Consider the following 19364-nt stretch of genomic DNA (forward strand, 5'->3'; position numbering starts at 1 on the left):
GGGTGACCTGTCAAACTTAAACACTTTCACAGTACATAAAATTTTGACTGAAGCTTTGTGCATACGAAAGGTTTGGCCAAAATGGTGCCGAAAAACTTAACAATTGAGCAGAAGGACAATCGAAGAAATGTGTGCATTGATCTTCTTGAGAGGTTTGCCAATGACCACTAATGGTTCGGTCGTGTGAACAGAGGTCATGAATCCTGGCTGTTTGAGTACAACCCTGAGACAGAGCGTCAAAGCGAGGAGTGGCACACTGAGACATCTCTTTGACCGAAAAAAACTCAAATGAGCTAGTCAAAGATGGAACAATGTTGACCTCCTTCTAGATATTAGGGATATTGTGCATAAAAATTCACCAGGACAAACTGTCAACCAAGTTTTTATTACAAAGATACCCCATCAAAGTCTTAGAAGAAGGGTGAACTGAGTGAGACAACTGGATGCTGCATCATGGCAACGCCCCAAGTCAAACGGCCATTTCCATCCTCAAAAGGTAATCCTGTTGTTGCACAACACCGCTGTTCACCTGGGCTGTGTCCTTGTGACTTTTTTCTTTTTCAGAAACTGAAGACTATGTTGAAAGGAGGTCGTTTTGGGACTCTGGAGAACATTCAAAAGAGTGTGTGACCAGTTGAAGCCTTTCTCCGCTCCTACCAAGAATGGGAACAACGACTTCACACGGTACAGCAGTCGAATGAAGCTGCTTTGAAGGGGACAATATTGTTATTTGCTGGATAAAAATCAGTCTGATTACTTTTTTGACACACTTTGTATGATAACAAATTCAGACTAAATGAAGCACACACGTCACAGTAACGGATGTCCAAGCAGTCCCATGAATATATAGTGCAGCCCCTCAGGCGGTAACGCAGGCGTATATTCTCGCATGTAAACGACTGTAAAGATGCCGAATGGCATCCTGAGATCGACTGTCCCAAACGCCTTGTCATCTTGGGCCTTTTGCAGCAGTTCAGCGATGTTTCTTGCTGGCCCTAGAAAACGAGACCCACATCACGTCACATACGTGTTCAGCTGGCGGGTGATCCGATGAAGTTGCTGACCAGAACAGCTGTTGTACAGAGCGAAAAGCACATTGTCTCGCATCAGCCGTATGTGTACGTGCACTGTCCTGCTGAAAAGCGCGTCACCTTCTCTTTTAAGCCGGCCGTTGTGCCCGAGCGGTTCTAGGCGTTTCAGTCTGGAACCGTGCGACCGCTACGGTCGCAGGTTCGAATCCTGCCTCGGGCATGCAGAATCTACGAGGAAAGGAATACATGGAAACCAAGACAAGAAGAAGGGACAGGATGATAGGACATTTGTTAAAGATATCAGGGAATGACTTCCGTGGTACTAGAGGGATCTGTAGAGGGCAAAAACTGTAAAGGAAGAGAGAGAGATTGGAATACATCCAGCAAATAATTAAGGGTGTATGTTGCAGGTGCTGCTCAGAGATGAAGAGGTTGGCACAGGGCACAGAAGAGGTATACGTTGTGGGTGTGTGTGTGGGGGGGGGGGGGGGGGCGGGGGGGAGGGGTCGGATCAAACCAGACAGAAGACTGACGGCTCATATTAAGTAGGAGAGGATGACACGGTGGCCGGTCAGCATCTGTCTCCTCTCTGCCTATTTACGAAATTACGTTTTTTACGCAATAAATTGGCGAGATTCCGGAATTTATGGCTGACGATGCGTATGAAACCATTGCAGGTTTGAAGTAAGTAGAAATATTAACTCCAGGGGGGGAGGAGGGGGGGGGGGGGGAAGAGATAAGGGTGTTTCAGTAGATACGATTAAAGTTTAAGGTAATTTGCACTGTTATAGAGGGCCCACTCGAATTGTATCGCCAAAATTTCGGAGTAATTTCTTGTAATATTTTATACGGGTCCACAGCTCCCATAATTTTTTACGTGGCGTCATATTGCCTTTAAGTGTTTTGGTTTTTATTTTACTATCGCAACTTCGGCATTTGCACCATTCTTACGAATAAGATATGATGTTGCATTTTGCTGTGGTGAAATAAAAACAGTTACAGCTGAAAGTGAATGTCATTTAAAAAAAAAATCGGAGGATGCTGAGGGACTGTTTCTGAGTGTTCCGCCATAAGAGAACCGTATTCTCCAGAGCTTTGCAGAAATGTTATTGCATTTAGTTTGATTTACCACCTCCATTTATCTTCGTATACGAGATCTGTTCAAAACATTCCGAAACTTCGTCAATAAATTTATTCTACGTTTACCTTTTACTTATTGTGCATTGTCTCCTTCGAAGTACCCTCCTCCACAATTGATACACCCCTTCCACGCCGTTTCCATTCGGGAAGCAATCTTGGTATACAACTTGCTGTATCGAGCGAAGCGCTGTCTGCCAGTTTTCTTTTATCTCGTCTATTGTTAAAAATCTTCTGCTTTCAACGGGGCTTTCAACTTCGGAAATAAAAAAAACTCTGCAGGTGCCAGGTCTGGAGAGTACGGAGGATGAATCAGCACAATGATTTCATTTTTTGTGCAATAGTCATGGACAACAGGCATGAATGTGCGGGTGCGTTCCTTCTCACATTCTCTCGCAGGCGTCGCAACACATGCCGATAGTACCATAGACTAACTGTTTGCCCCTGTGACATGAATACATAATGGGTTCACCAGTTATGATTCTCTTAAGAAATATCTGGTTCCCATTTGTGCAACCCAAAAGCTCTTCACAGACAGCGAAGCGAAGGTCTTTCCGGTCTTGTCTCATGAGCCATGGGACGAACGTGGCGGCAACACAATGCATTCCAAGACGCCATGTCAGGATTTCATGACATGATGCAACTGAAATGTTACATTCTTCTGCAGTCTCTCGGACAGTCAGTCTTCGATTGGCACGCTCATTGTCGTTGACCTTCCTGACACGGGGGTCGTCGGTAGACGTCGAAGGGCGACCTGAACGAAGGTCATCTTTAACTTCCGTCCGGCTATTTTTAAACTGTGTGAACCATTCGTAGTACCGAGTACGGCTTAAGCACGCCTCACTGTACGCTTCCTGTATCATTTGGTGTGTCTCTGTAAAGATTTCCTTGAGTTTCAAGCAAAATTTAACGCAGACGCGTTACTCCTCTAACTCCGCCATCTCGATATTCGCAAACTGCGACGCAACGTTCTATTCAATACAGCGCTGAACAATAACTAACAGACAAACAACAATGAAACTTTCGGCATTTACACATTAAACACAGGCATGTACAGGGCTGACAACCGCTCTTCGCTCCTACACACCAATGGCGCGAAATTACGAATGTTCCGGTATTTTTTGAAAAGACCTCGTATGTAGTCTACTGAAATTATAGGCACAACAATGCAAGTGTCGACGGAACGCTCTGTGTGTCTCGTTTGGAAACAAACTTGTAGCATTCACTTGCGCTCCTTGCTGTTGTCAGGCAATAATACACACTTCACTCTTCAAGCTTGCATTCGGTACTGGTCGGGTCTGTCCTCTGGTTTCTTTTTGTTGTCCGTCAGCAGTGGTCCAGTGCAGTACAGGTACCTGTACTGACGGAGGGTTTGCCGCGGTGCACCTCGCGTGTCGGTTCACTGACTGCCGCGGGAAACCGCCGCTACAACACTACAGCGAGCTGTTCCCACAGCGATGGTAGCCACGTCACACTACTTCTGCATTCATGCTCATAAATTAAGGATAATGCTGATACAAGGAGAAACAAAGCTCTGGTAGGCGGTTTGCAGCTTTAAACCACCTCGGGGTATGACCATGCGGTGTATGTGACCCGCGGTCGTCGCACGGTGGCGCTGGCAGCAGTCCACATACGCAGAGGTGTGTTGGTGCATGTCAGAGTACGGTGCAGCGAGTAAGTGTGCAGACGTTTCCAGACGTGCTAATGGTGACTGTGTGTTGAAAATGGCTCAAAGAACACATATTGATGACGTTATGAGGGGTAGAATACTAGGACGACTGGAGGCTGGTCAAACACGGCAGGTCGTAGCACGGGCCCTCCGTGTGCCACAAAGTGTGATCTCAAGATTACGGCAACGATTCCAGCAGACAGGAAACGTGTCCAGGCGCCACAGTACGGGACGTCCACAGTGTACAACACCACAAGAAGACCGACATCTCACCATCAGTGGCCGCAGACGGGCACAGAGTACTGCAGGTAGCCTTGCCGGGACCTTACCGCAGCCACTGGAACAGTTGTCTGCAGACACACAGTCTACAGACGACTGAACAGACATGGTTTTTTCGTGCGGAGACCTGCAAGGTGCATTCCACTGATCCGTGGTCACAGGAGAGAACTAAATCCTGGTGTCAAGAACACAGTACATGGTCACTGGAACAGTGGTCCCAGGTTATGTTCACAGACGAGTCCAGGTATAGTCTGAACAGTGATTCTTGATTTTCATCTGGCGTGAACCAGGAACCAGATACCAACCCCTTAATGTCCTTCAAAGGGACCTGTATGGAGGTCGTGGCTTGATGGTGTGGGGTGGGATTATGATTGGTGCACGTACACCCCTGCATGTCTTTGACAGAGGAACTGTAACAGGTCAGGTGTATCGGGACGTCATTTTGCACCAGTATGTCCGCCTTTTCAGGGGTGCAGTGGGTGCCACCTTCCTCCTGATGGATGATAACGTACGACCCCGCCGAGCTGCCATCCTGGAGGAGTACCTTGAAACTGAGGATATCAGCCGAATGGACTGGCCTGCCTGTTCTCCAGAACTAAACCCCATCGAGTACGTCTGGGATGCTCTCGGTCGACGTATCGCTGCACGTCTTCAGACCCCTACGACACTTCAGGAACTCCTACAGACTCTGGTGCAAGATTGGGAGGCTATACCCCAGCAGTTGCTCGACCACCTGATCCAGAGTATGCCAACCCGTTGTGCGGCCTGTGAATGTGTGCATGGTTATCATATCCCATACTGATGTCGGGGTACATGCGCAGGAAACAGTGGCGTTTTGTAGCACATGCGTTTCGGGACGGTTTTTTCAACTTGTCATCAATACCGTGGACTTACAGATCTGTGTCGTGTGTGTTTCCTATGTGCCTATGCTATTAACGCCAGTTTTGTGTAGTGCCACGTTGTGTGGCACCACACTCTGCAATTATCCTTAATTTATGGCCATGAGTGTAGATCGTGTGTGTTGCATTACTCTGTGTTGTGTGTTCGTACGTTCTGGTGATTTCATATTACAACCTTTTTCACTTTGGAGAAGGCATTTTCACAGAAAGAAAGGTAATTGGGATAATCAACCAAATTATTCATAATAACGAGAGGCGTTCAATAAGTAATGCAACGCTTTTTTCCGAAAGCAGGTAAGTTTTAATGATTCCTATACGCCATACTATTCCCCGCTCTTGCTGCTACAAAACCCCATTTTTCGACATAATCTCCGTTCAATGCGACGGCCTTACGCCATCCTTCCGGGAGGGCTGATATGCCCGTATGGTACCACTCCACTGGTCCACGTTGGAGCCAACGTCTTGCTGCATCAATGACTTCTTAATCATCCATGTACTGCTTCCCGCGGAGTGTATCCTTCATTGGGACAAACAGATGGAAGGTGCGAGATCCAGGCTCTGGGGTGGATAAGGATGATCGGTCCAATAAGTTTTGTGAGGGTGCACAGACTTGCGTAAGGCTAAGTGTTGTCATGGAGAAGGAGAAATTCGTTAACATTTTTGCTTTGTGACAACGAACACTCTGGAGTAGTTTTTTTTTCTTTTCAATTTCCTGAAAGTGGTACCAGGTGGTTATAATGAAACTTTCCCCTTTTTAAGACATTATAACACGGAAACTAATTACCGTACGAGGACAAAACTTGGTAGCATTAATGTCAAGGACCTGGGGAAGAGAAATAATCCAGTCAATTCAATTGAAACACTTTCAATGTGCTGCTACGGTACATCATACCGTTACGTATCGGAACCATTATTGCTACGAAAGGGGCTCAATATGGCGCCCATCAGTGTCCAGAAGAGTCTGAAAGCGCAGGATTGCTTTCTGCACAGAGGAACGAAACATGTCCGTAGGTATGCTGTCTACCACTCTTGATATGCTACGCTTCAGATCAGCACATGTGTAAGTGTTCCCCTGGTGAAACCTGTCCTTCAGGTAGCCCCACAACCAGAAGTCACAGGGAGTGAGATCAGGTGATCGTGCCGGCCTAGCATTTGGAAACGACCGCACGTTTGCAAATGTGTTTCGGAGAAGCAGGTGAACTTCAGGAGCGATGTGCGGTCGGGCCTCATCTTGCATGAAAACTCTTGAGTTCAATGCGTCTCTCTGCTTTCGGGCGGGTATGACATGACGCCGAAGCATATCGCAGAAAAGCTGGCCAGCCACACGTCTTTGGTCCTTGAGAACCAGCCTCTTCAAAAAAGGAGGGGCCAATGGTGAACATAGCCATGAAGCCACACTATACGGTGACACGTTTACCACGAAGAGGAACTTCATGCACAGTAACTGGAGGTGAAGATCCCCACACTCGGCTATTCTGTGTGTTCACCTCACCCACCAGAGAAAAATGAGCTTCGTCTGTCCATAGCACGGTCCATGGCTAGGCCCTATCAACTTCAATCCTTGCGAGAAAGTGGAGAGCGAAGTCAACACGTCGTTGTGCGTCCTGTGGTGCAAGCTGCTGTACGATATGGATCTTGTTCGGATGCCACTTGAGAATGGTTCGAATTACCTTCCGAACAGTGGACCACGGGTTGTTCAACAGCACGCGCACTGCCGACGATGGGGAATTGCGCGTAGCGTTGTCTGCCGTGGCAACAGCGATTTCATCAACCACCTGTGCTGCAACCGGTCGTCAGCTTCTTGTCGGAGCAACGTCCAGTTCTCGCGTCGATTCGAACTTCTTCATCATGCTCCGCACAGCAGGTGGAGAAAGAGGATCTTTTCGCAATCCTTCCAGCCGGCGATATTCTCGAAGTGCAGCTGCAGCATTACTGTTGTTTTGACAATAGAGCTTCACCAATAATGCCCTGCTCCTTTTGTCCAAGTTCACGTTGACACGTCAACTAGTGCACTGCGTCTGGTGAGGTGTGTGAGACTATGAATGACGATGGCTGATCACGGCACCTGGTGGCCATAGTTGGAACTGGACAGTCGCGCTGTGACGCACGGAAATCATGCACCCCATACTATGGACAATAATGCTACCAAGTTTGGTACTCGCCCAGTAATTAGATTCTGTGTTATAACGTGTTAAATAGGGAAAGTTTAATTATAGCCATGCGGTATAATACACTTCAGACGTGATTGGTAGCACACCAAACAGAATAACTCTTCAGAGTCCCAGAAACCGTCGCCATGGCTTTACCCGCTTACGGTGCGGCGCTGAACGTTTTCTTCGGAGGTGGTGTGGTGCCACTCCACGGATTGCAGATTTGTTTCCGGTTCGAAGTGATGAACCTCTGTTTCATGGCCTTTTCCGATGTTTGAAAAAAATATGACACGCTCAACCTCGTAACCATCAAGCGATACCGCACAGATGGTCCTTCGTTGCTCCTTATGGTTTTCTGTTCAGCGGCGAAGAAACCTTTGAGTACTCCAACTGGTGGACGAGTGTGTCAGCACTACCAACAGAGACGCTCAGTTGAGCAGCGAGGTGTTTGGTTATGATCCGTCGATCACCTCGAATGAGAGTGTCCGCACGTTTCAACGTTGCAGAAGACACAACTGTGTCCGGGCTGCCTGCACGAGGCAGACCGGACAGGTTTGCGCGACCTTGTTGCGATGATGAACTTCATGAAACTACAAATTTCGCATTTTTTCAACTGAAACTGGCCGAGAAAAAAATGTGTTGCATTAGTTATCGGACGCCGCTCGTAGATTATAACTCTGTACAAGTCATTGGAGACCACAGATCTCCAATACCAAAATACAGTGTGGTTATACAACGTGCGACAATAAAGTAATGAGACTGATTTTCTTTGCAAGATGTGGCAACGCTGCAGGCTTGTGTAGGCACAATATCTTTGACCTTGGTCTATAAGCTGCTTCTTGTCCAAGTGGCACATCGATGCAACTGCTCAGTCGTGAGTCGTGCTGCAATAAGTTAACACGTGTTTGTGTCTCTCGTCACAGAAATGGAACCACATAATATTGTGGAAGTGTATACCATTTGTTTTTGCGTTAAATTGGGTGAAAACGCGATGACGACTTATGGTAAGCTCCAGAAGGCTTTTTGAGAGGAGGTTATGTCAAGAGCTCAAGTTTTTCGTTGGGATAAAATGTTTAGTGATGGCAGAAGGAGTGTTGAACTCAAAAGTGAAATGCATGCTTGTGTGATTCTTTGATTCCAAGCGAATTGTTCATAAAGAGTGGGTGCTTCCTGGACAAAGAAATTTTAGAAAGCCTTCGTAAAAGTGTTCTTCGTGTCCGTGCCAACGTTGCTGATAATTGGATTCTGCATCACTATATTGCGCCATCCCATACTGCTCTGTCAGTACAGAAATTTTTAACCTCAAAACAAATTTCAGTGCTACCACAGCCACCCTATTCACCAGATATCGCTCCGTGCGATAAAACGGCGGTCAAGGTACACCATTTTCAAACAACACAAGTTGTCCAAAAACCTCTGACGAGGGTGTTGGAGGATATTATAGAAAATGAGTTCCAGAAATGTTACCATCAATGGCAGAAGCGCTAGATAAAGTGTATGCGATCAGAAAGGAACTACTTTGAAGGAGACAACACTAAACTTGACTAAAACGGTAAGCAACATTTTCTTTCACATCAGTCTCATTACTTAATTGTCGCAACTCGTAATTAAACTTTCGCTACTTGATGCAGTGTAGATGGAAAACTATTCACCGCATGGGTACACAACTTTATAGGAATATTGTTCAGACTTTCCGCTACAGGATTTGCGTTGGTAGTAGTGTTACTTTCATGAATTACCGGTAGGCACCGCTACAGGTTCGGCGATGTTGGGTTTAAACACGAGCAACAGGATGCGCTACGGTTGCAGACGGTCAACGTGGGTCTGGACAAGGTGAGCAGAGCTTTACCCGTAAAACTGTTTCATCGAAACAACGGCAACAGTACTGCTGCTATTCGCTGGTATCGAGGCATTAAAGAAATATGAAAGAGGTCCTGTTTCTGCACCGGATTTAAAGAATATGATTCGAAAGTTCGAATCAACTGGCGATTTGAGAATTACTCCTGGGAGAGGGCGACAGCCAGTTCCACCACAGATTGAAGAAGTCACTGTTACCATGGCTGAGAATGCTGGATGCAATGTGCCATCTTCATGCAGTGCACGAGCTGTGTCAACACAACTGAACATTCCACGATCCACCGTTCGAAATGTGATCCCAACAATTGCGAAAAGGTGTCTTTGGTGCGGTTCCAGGTTACATTTTCAGGAAGTACACCAAGTCCTTTCATCCATACATGAATTTTTTCATCATTACTAACTTTTCTACAGGAGTGTGTATACAATGTAAGTGGCATGTTACTATAAACATAGCTAGGTCTACTTTGGGACTTCGGATCAATACCACAATGCCACGTCTTGTAGGCGATGACATCTCGATTGGAGAAAGATTCAAGTCCAGGAAGCGAGGCGTTTTCACAATGAACGATGGCTAGGGTAAACCAACCACTACCAGAATTACCAGTAGCTACGTCAAGAGTAAAATTAACCCTGCAGCCACGGAAAAATATAGGTCCATTTAAAATGACTGTTTGGGCTGTTCCATTTCCTCCAAGTTTATTCTCGAGGCTAATAATATGTTTGTAGACAGGCATGCGGCATTGACGATAAAGACGACGACGAGGCACAGTGCTTCAATGCTGTTCCAGATAGAGCTCACAGCGGAATGGTTCCGCTGGCTTTTTTTTTTCTTTTTTTTTTCTTTATTGAATTTCGATTCCCCCCGAAGGGGGCAGGCTGGCAGCAGCGTAGTATGCCGCTCTTCAGCCCACAGAAATTGTTAAAAAGATGAAGAGAATAAATAATAAAAACAGGCGATAAAATCGGAGACTGAAATAAGAACATGGCGAAAAAAAAGCGTGGAACTTAAAACATGGAACAAAGGGATGATGCTGCAAACAAAATCCATACGAAGCAGACAGGTAAAATAATAGACAGACAATTAAAAAACACAGCGACAGTCTGGTTTCTGTTCGCAAAAGACATGAAATTCACGCCCATCGACAGCATGGTTTCTGTTTCCAACACTAGAAAGACGAACGACACTGAACATTCACTGGAACACTGCACTAAAAAGTTGGTAAATGTGACATACCACAGCGGAGAGCAGGTGGGGGGTGGGGGTGGGGGGGTGGTGGAACTGGACAGCTGATGGGAAAATAAAAAATGGTGGGAAGCTAAAGAAAAGCGAAGGGAAGGAGGGGGGAAAGGAGCCGATGGAGGATGAGGACCCATAAGAGGGGTGGGGGGGAGCTGGGCAGGCGCAACAGGGAGTGGGGAAGGCAGAGGAGGGGAATACAAAAGGACTCGGGAGGGGGAGAAGGGAGGTAGGGAGAGGTTAGGCAGGGAGAAAACAGGAAGGAAGGGGGGGGGAGAGGGAGCCCAGGGAAAGGACGGAGGAAAGGAGGGGGGGTGAGGATCAGAGTTGACAGGAGGGATAAATGGAGGGAGAGAGGGCATCATCTGGGAAAGGAGATGAAGGGTGTAGAGATGGAGGGTAGGGGGGACACAACAGTGAAGATGGGGGCGGGGATGGGAGAGGAGAGGAGCAACCAGGGGGTGAGGGGGATCAAGGTGGCGGGAGGTGTAGAGGATGCAGATATGTTCGAGGAACAGGAGCAGATGGGGGAAAGGAATGAGGTCATAGAGGATCCGCGTGGGGGCAGGAGGCGTATACGGAAGGCGAGGCGGAGTGCATGTCGCTCAAGGATATGGAGAGACTTATAGAATTTGGGGGGTGGTTCTGCTGGCGTGCACTGCCCGCTTATATAGGCGAAACGCGATCTTGGTTACATAAGAAGCTGATAATGGACTTAGACTCTGCATGTTAAGCACCGTTTGTGACCTGCAGCGTAAACATGGTACACAGTTATGACAAATGTGACCCCATCATGTGGAAATTAAAGTGTATTTGTTTGAATGGATTATTTGTTTTTTCTCTTCCACATGTCTTTACAAAATGTTTCGGAGTTTCATTGTACTGCGATCCGCTTTAAAAGGGGGCATTCACAAGCGGCACAAGTTCAACTACAAGCTCACTATATTCGGAAAAATGGTCCTATCCAGAAACCACGCAACCGTCGATTATTTAAAAAACTGATGTGCATACATAATGCACCTTTAAACGTCCGATTACTTTACGAATGAACTAATGTTTTAAATTACTGATGTTAAGCATGTAATACATTTATCTCTGAAGATGCAAAATCCTAATTGTGTTGGTTTTCGATTATTCAGCCATAGATTAATGGAAGAGTCAAAATCAAAAGTGATAAACTGAAACAGTGGTAACCGCTTTATATGTTCATGTAAGAAGGTTTCGATGAATATTGCATAGTGTCAAACCAATTATGTTAAACTTGATTAGAGCAAAAGTAAGTTATAAAAGCAAATTCATGAAACTGTGATTTAACAATATAATGCATCAATAATATTCCTAGTTTTTCACGCAATTCAACGTTTATGATGTCATATCTCCCGAATTATATGTCATACGATGATATAATTTTGCAGGTACATTCAGGGGTAGTAAATGTGTTGAGAATTAAGTTAGTAGTAAAGAAGTAATTACTTAAAACATAATGCCTTTTCCTTGAGTTCAACTACACTAACAGCGAAAATATACTAAGCGATAAACATTTTTCGTTTAATTTGTGTGGGTGTCAGTGAGAGAAAGATTCGAAAAGTTTGAAATTACTTGTGAAGTTTGCTGAAAGTCCCTAAGTGCTCTAAATCTCAAATACTGGATTGATATGGTGTGGGAATATTCCGTGCGCCATGAGTTATGGTACCTCAGGATGTATACACAGTTGACTTTAATATTCGACTTATTGTGTTAAGCCTTAAACGTAAGATTACAACTGTTAAAAGTGTGGATTATGAATGCATCTTAAATATTTCAATTCGGTCAATAATTATATGAAATACTTCTTTTTCATATTCCATGGTGCCTTTGTGCTGCAACTACACGTGCTCGACATTGTTATCGTGGGATGCGGCTTGGTCAATTTACTGGGTGGCTGTTACCACCCTAGGAGGGAATATGTGTAAGCATGTAGTGTTATCGCATGGTAAGCATGTGAACGTTTTCTAGATGTTTGCGAAATGTGTAACAGAGGTGGGACTTGGGAAACAGCTCGATATTCACCTAGTGAGACGTAGGAAACCGCCTAAAAACCACATCCAGGCTGACCGGCACACCGACCCTCGTTATTCCGCCGGGCTTGTTCGATCTGGGGTGGGCAAACCTCCTCTGCCCAGGGGCGGCGCGTTAACACGCTCGGCTATCTGGGCATTTTTGTTGCAGCTAAAAGCTTTCAGGTAGCCAACCTGCTACTTTTTTATACGTTTGGTAATACAGATAACCTCTGAAACATTTTCGGTCGTATTCAGGTCATTATGTACACATACAACCTTCTTTGATGATCAAATAAGGTTGTATACATGGCAGAACCCTGGAGATACTAAAAGGTATCAGATAGATTATATAATGGTAAGACAGAGATTTAGGAACCAGATTTTAAATTGTAAGACATTTCCAGGGGCAGATGTGGACTCTGACCAAAATCTATTGGTTATGAACTGTAACTAAAACTGAAGAAACTGCAAAAAGGTGCGAATTTAAGGAGATGGGACCGGGATAAACTGACTAAACCAGAGGTTGTACAGAGTTTCAGGGAGAGCATAAGGAAACAATTGACAGGAATGGGGGAAAGAAATACAGTAGAAGAAGAAGAATAGGTAGCTTTGAGGGATGAAGTAGTGAAGGCAGCAGAAGATCAAGTAGGTATATAGACGAGGGCTAATAGAAATCCTTGGGTGACAGAAGAAATATTGAATTTAACTGACGAAAGGAGAAAATATAAAAATGCAGTAAATGAAGCAGGCAAAAAGGAATACAAACGTCTCAAAAATGAGTTCGACAGGAAGTGCAAAATGGCTAAACAGGCATGGCTAGAGGATAAATGCAAGGATATAGAGCCTTATATCACTAGAGGTAAGATAGATACTGCCTACAGGAAAATTAAAGAGACCTTTGGAGAAAAGAGAACGACCTGTATGAATATCAAGAGCTCAGATGGAAACCCAATTCTAAGCAAAGAAGGGAAAGCAGAAAGGTGGAAAGAATATATAGAGGGTCTATACAAGGGCGATGTACTTGAGAACAATATTATGGAAGTGGAAGAGGATGTAGATGAAGATGAAATGGGAGATATGATACTGCATGAAGAGTTTGACAGAGCACTGAAAGACCTGAGTCGAAACAAGGCCCCTGGAATAGACAACATTCCATTAGAACTACTGACAGCCTTGGGAGAGCCAGTCCTGACAAAACTCTACCATCTGGTAAGCAAGATGTATGAGGCAGGCGAAATACCCTCAGACTTCAAGAAGATTATAATAATTCCAATCCCAAAGAAAGCAGGTGTTGACAGATGTGAAAACTACCGAACTATGAGTTTAATAAGTCACAGTGCAAAATACTAACGCGAATTCTTTACAGACGAATGGAAAAACTGGTAGAAGCCGACCTTGTGGAAGATCAGTTTGGTTTCCGTAGAAATATGGTTACACGTGAGGCAATACTGACCTTACGACTTATCTTAGAAGCTAGATTAAGAAAAGGCAAACCTACGTTTCTAGCATTTGTAGACTTAGAGAAAGCTTTTGACAATGTTGACTGGAATACTCTCTTTCAAATTCTGAAGGTGGCAGGATTAAAATACAGGGAGCGAAAGGCTATGTACAATTTTTGCAGAAACCAGATGGCAGTTATAAGAGTCAAGGGACATGAAAGGGAACCAGTGGTTGGGAAGGGAGTGAGACAGGGTTGTAGCCTCTCCCCGATGTTATTCAATCTGTATATTGAGTAAGCAGTAAAGGAACCAAAAGAAAACTTCGGAGTAGGTATTAAAATCCATGGAGAAGAAATAAAAACTTTGAGGTTCGCCGATGACATTGTAATTCTGTCAGATACAGTAAAGGACTTGGAAGAGCAGTTGAACGGAATGGATATTGTCTTGCAAGGAGGATATAAGATGAACATCAACCATAAAAGCAAAACGAGAATAATGGAATATAGTCGAATTAAGTCGGGTGATTCTGAGGAAATTAGATTAGGAAATGAGACACTTAAAGTAGTAAAAGAGTTTTGCTATTTGGGGATCAAAATAACTGATGATGGTCGAAGTAGAGAGCATATAAAATGTAGACTAGCAATTGCAAGGAAAGCGTTTCTGAAGAAGAGAAATTTGTTAACATCGGGTATAGATTTGAGTGTCAGGAAGTCGTTTCTGAAAGTATTAGCATGGAGTGTAGCTATGTATGGAAGTGAAACATGGATGATAAATAGTTTGGACAAGAAGAGAATAGAAGCTTTCGAAATGTGGTGCTACAGAAGATTGCTGAAGATTAGATGGGTAGATTATATAACTAATGAGGAGGTACTGAATAGAATTGGGGAGAAGAGGAGTTTGTGGCACAACTTGACTAGAAGAAGGGATCGGTTGGTAGGATATGTTCTGGGGCATCAAGGGATCACAAATTTAGTATTGGAGGGCAGCGTGGAGGGTAAAAATCGTAGAGGGAGACCAAGAGATTAATACACTAAGCTGATTCGGAAGGATGTAGGTTGCAGTAGGTACTGGGAGATGAAGAAGCTTGCACAGGATAGAGTAGCGTGGAGAGCTGCATCAAACCAGTCTTAGGACTGAAGACCAACAAAATGTCCACATTGTATATGGTCCAGCCATATTAATATGACTACCATATATGTTTGAGATCACCGTGCAATAACCACTCGCAGACGGCAAGTTGCAGCAATAGTAGTGTAGGGCATATAAACAGCGTTGGGGGACGTGGAAAACAGTGCAGTCGTTCTAATGCGCAAACGTAGCGATTTATCTGTGCTCCAAATGACATAACCATTGGTCTTCGTGGCAAGGGTGGAGGTATTTTGGAAACGGCTAGGTTTTCAGACCCTTCCCATGCAGCCATCATTGATGTATGCCGTGCGAGGCAAGGTGGCGCTTCCAAAACCTGCACCGAGGCACTGTGCTGCACCACGGGCCTAGGATGACAGGTGTGAATGACGTTGCGGACATGTGTACGGGCGAATAAATGTGAGACTGTTGAGCAACTCTCCACCCAGATTAGCCGAGGTGTTACGAAAGTGTTCTCAATGACAGTTCAGCGATCATTCCTGCGCACGAGCTTCCGCAGCAGATTCCTTGTTCATGCACCCGTGCTGACTGCTTTCACCGGCGACGAAGGCTGGAATTTGCACGCCAGTGCCACTAATGGAGGTTCACTGGTGGCGACAGGTGGCCTTTGCAGACGAATAAAGTTTTATGCTCCATTGGACAGATGCCCGCTGACGCGTGCGACGTGAAGTGTCAGATGCCGGCCGGTGTGGCCGAGCGGTTCTAGGCGCTTCAGTCTGGAACCGCTACAGTCGCAGGTTCGAATCCTGCCTCGGGCATGGATGTGTGTGATGTCCTTAGGTTTAAGTAGTTCTAAGTTCTAGGGGACTGATGACCTCAGATGTTAAGTAACATAGTGCTCAGAGCCATTTCTTGTCAGAAAGCAGACATCCTGCAACAATCGTCGGAAGGGTCAGGTCGGTGGAGCTAGCATCTTGGTCTGTGGAATGTTTTCGTGGCATTGCCTGGGCGGTCTCGTTTTTCTGGAAGGCACAGTGGATTAACGCAAGCATCCTTCTATTCTTGAGGACAATGTCCACCCCTACACGGAGTTTGCTTCTAGTGGGCACGCTGGCATCTACCAGCAGCAATGCAGTGTCTCACACAGCTCGCAGTGTACTTGCGTGGTTCCAAGAGCACTAAGATGAGTTCACCGTATCGCCCTAGCCACCAAACTCCCTATAGAGAATCGTGGAACCCCCTCGATCAGGGTGTTCGAGCTATGGATGCTCAACCGCGAAACCTAGCGCAGCTGTGCATGCCACTGGAGTCGGAATGCCTCCACATCCATGTTGGTATCTTCCAGAACCTCACTGATTCTTTTCCTGCATGTCTCGAGAAGTGGTTATTCAAGCTTTTCATAGGTCACATTAACGTAACTGGAGAGAGTGTCTGTGAATGGAAACAATGCCCGAAAATCAGAACAATGCTGTAATTATTCCCGTGAGAATTTCGCCGCCCTTGTTGTTGAAAGGTCTCTTACACTGATACCGCATCGTTCTTGGGAAATATTTTGATCAGACGTTGGGGAAATACACTCCTGGAAATGGAAAAAAGAACACATTGACACCGGTGTGTCAGACCCACCATACTTGCTCCGGACACTGCGAGAGGGCTGTACAAGCAATGATCACACGCACGGCACAGCGGACACACCAGGAACCGCGGTGTTGGCCGTCGAATGGCGCTAGCTGCGCAGCATTTGTGCACAGCCGCCGTCAGTGTCAGCCAGTTTGCCGTGGCATACGGAGCTCCATCGCAGTCTTTAACACTGGTAGCATGCCGCGACAGCGTGGACGTGAACCGTATGTGCAGTTGACGGACTTTGAGCGAGGGCATATAGTGGGCATGCGGGAGGCCGGGTGGACGTACCGCCGAATTGCTCAACACGTGGGGCGTGAGGTCTCCACAGTACATCGATGTTGTCGCCAGTGGTCGGCGGAAGGTGCACGTGCCCGTCGACCTGGGACCGGACCGCAGCAACGCACGGATGCACGCCAAGACCGTAGGATCCTACGCAGTGCCGTAGGGGACCGCACCGCCACTTCCCAGCAAATTAGGGACACTGTTGCTCCTGGGGTATCGGCGAGGACCATTCGCAACCGTCTCCATGAAGCTGGGCCAATGATGGTCGTATGCGTGTTTGGCGCCATGCAGGTGAGCGCCACAATCAGGACTGCATACGTCCGAGGCACACAGGGCCAACACCCGGCATCATGGTGTGGGGAGCGATCTCCTACACTGGCCGTACACCACTGGTGATCGTCGAGGGGACACTGAATAGTGCACGGTACATCCAAACCGTCATCGAACCCATCATTCTACCATTCCTAGACCGGCAAGGGAACTTGCTGTTCCAACAGGACAATGCACGTCCGCATGTATCCCGTGCCACCCAACGTGCTCTAGAAGGTGTAAGTCAACTACCCTGGCCAGCAAGATCTCCGGATCTGTCCCCCATTGAGCATGTTTGGGACTGGATGAAGCGTCGTCTCACGCGGTCTGCACGTCCAGCACGAACGCTTGTCCAACTGAGGCGCCAGGTGGAAATGGCACGGCAAGCCGTTCCACAGGACTACATCCAGCATCTCTACGATCGTCTCCATGGGAGAATAGCAGCCTGCATTGCTGCGAAAGGTGGATATACACTGTACTAGTGCCGACATTGTGCATGCTCTGTTGCCTGTGTCTATGTGCCTGTGGTTCTGTCAGTGTGATCATGTGATGTATCTGACCCCAGGAATGTGTCAATAAAGTTTCCCCTTCCTGGGACAATGAATTCACGGTGTTCTTATTTCAATTTCCAGGAGTGTATCGGTAGGCCCTCTGCAGTGAACCGCAAAATTTCGCAGATTTAAAGAGAGTACTTCCCGCGTTTGTCGCGTAGATGTTGACGACTGTCTGTCGAATGACGTTGCCGTGGTTGGAGGACGCATTCACCAGAGTGCTCTAGCGGCTGTAGGCAGAGCGGCGCACTCCGCTGCTCTACTCGCTGCGGCTCACTTCGTTACCGTCGCTCGCGCACGCCCACGCCACTAGCCCGACGCCATGTCTGGACGCAGGAACGGAGGAAGAGGCAAGATTGCTGCTGCTGTTGAGCTCCTGCTAAACGCAGTCGGGAGCAACGGTTGCGGCAACAAGAAGAAGCGGAAGCCTGTGGCACAATTACAGTGCTGTAACTGCCAAAAGCTGGGACCGATAGCCAGGGAATGCGACGGCGTGGTTGCGTGTGTTAAGTGCGGGAAACAGCACGACACACGGTACTGCACCAAACCGAGAGGTACTGCAGCAACGTGCGTGAATTGCGGTGGCTCGCACACCGCAAACGCGCTCAGCTGCAGCAATCTGAAGACGTGGAAGCAGCGGAAGTTGGCCACCACACACGAAGAGGTGGCCCAACAAGAAGAAAAGGTGGACACCCCGCCCTCCTGCCTTAGTAGGGGAAGCGGGCTGCGCCACCAAGACGACGTGGACGCCTTCCGCCAAGCACTGCGGGAAGCCAACGAGGACGCAATCACAGCGCTCAAATCCGCCATGGCGGAGGAGAGCACTACAGGGTTATTACAAATGATTGAAGCGATTTCACAGCTCTACAATAACTTTATTATTTGAGATATTTTCACAATGCTTTGCACACACATACAAAAACTCAAAAAGTTTTTTTAGGCATTCACAAATGTTCGATATGTGCCCCTTTAGTGATTCGGCAGACATCAAACCGATAATCAAGTTCCTCCCACACTCGGCGCAGCATGTCCCCATCAATGAGTTCGAAAGCCTCGTTGATGCGAGCTCGCAGTTCTGGCACGTTTCTTGGTAGAGGAGGTTTAAACACTGAATCTTTCACATAACCCCACAGAAAGAAATCGCATGGGGTTAAGTCGGGAGAGCGTGGAGGCCATGACATGAATTGCTGATCGTGATCTCCACCACGACCGATCCATCGGTTTTCCAATCTCCTGTTTAAGAAATGCCGAACTTCATGATGGAAGTGCGGTGGAGCACCATCCTGTTGAAAGATGAAGTCGGCGCTGTCGGTCTCCAGTTGTGGCATGAGCCAATTTTCCAGCATGTCCAGATACACGTGTCCTGTAACGTTTTTTTCACAGAAGAAAAAGGGGCCGTAAACTTTAAACCGTGAGATTGCACAAAACACGTTAACTTTTGGTGAATTGCGAATTTGCTGCACGAATGCGTGAGGATTCTCTACCGCCCAGATTCGCACATTGTGTCTGTTCTCTTCACCATTAAGAAAAAATGTTGCTTCATCACTGAAAACAAGTTTCGCACACAACGCATCCTCTTCCATGAGCTGTTGCATCCGCGCCGAAAATTCAAAGCGTTTGACTTTGTCATCGGGTGTCAGGGCTTGTAGCAATTGTAAACGGTAAGGCTTCTGCTTTAGCCTTTTCCGTAAGATTTTCCAAACCGTAGGCTGTGGTACGTTTAGCTCCCTGCTTGCTTTACTCGTCGATTTCCGCGGGCTACGCGTGAAACTTGCC

General features: G+C 46.6%; 1 long non-coding RNA gene across 1 annotated transcript in view; it reads left to right on the forward strand.

Annotated features, from left to right (window-relative positions):
• LOC126428085 (uncharacterized) overlaps positions 1–620 on the forward strand; it is a 101705-nt gene extending 101085 nt beyond the window's left edge. The window contains exon 4 of the long non-coding RNA XR_007576772.1: positions 565–620. This is a non-coding gene — a long non-coding RNA (uncharacterized LOC126428085). The remainder of the gene's footprint in view (positions 1–564) is intronic.
• The last annotated feature ends 18744 nt before the right edge of the window (positions 621–19364 follow it).

The sequence above is a fragment of the Schistocerca serialis genome, chromosome 12 (genome assembly GCF_023864345.2).
Source record: "Schistocerca serialis cubense isolate TAMUIC-IGC-003099 chromosome 12, iqSchSeri2.2, whole genome shotgun sequence".
NCBI classification, from domain to species: Eukaryota; Metazoa; Arthropoda; class Insecta; order Orthoptera; family Acrididae; genus Schistocerca; species Schistocerca serialis.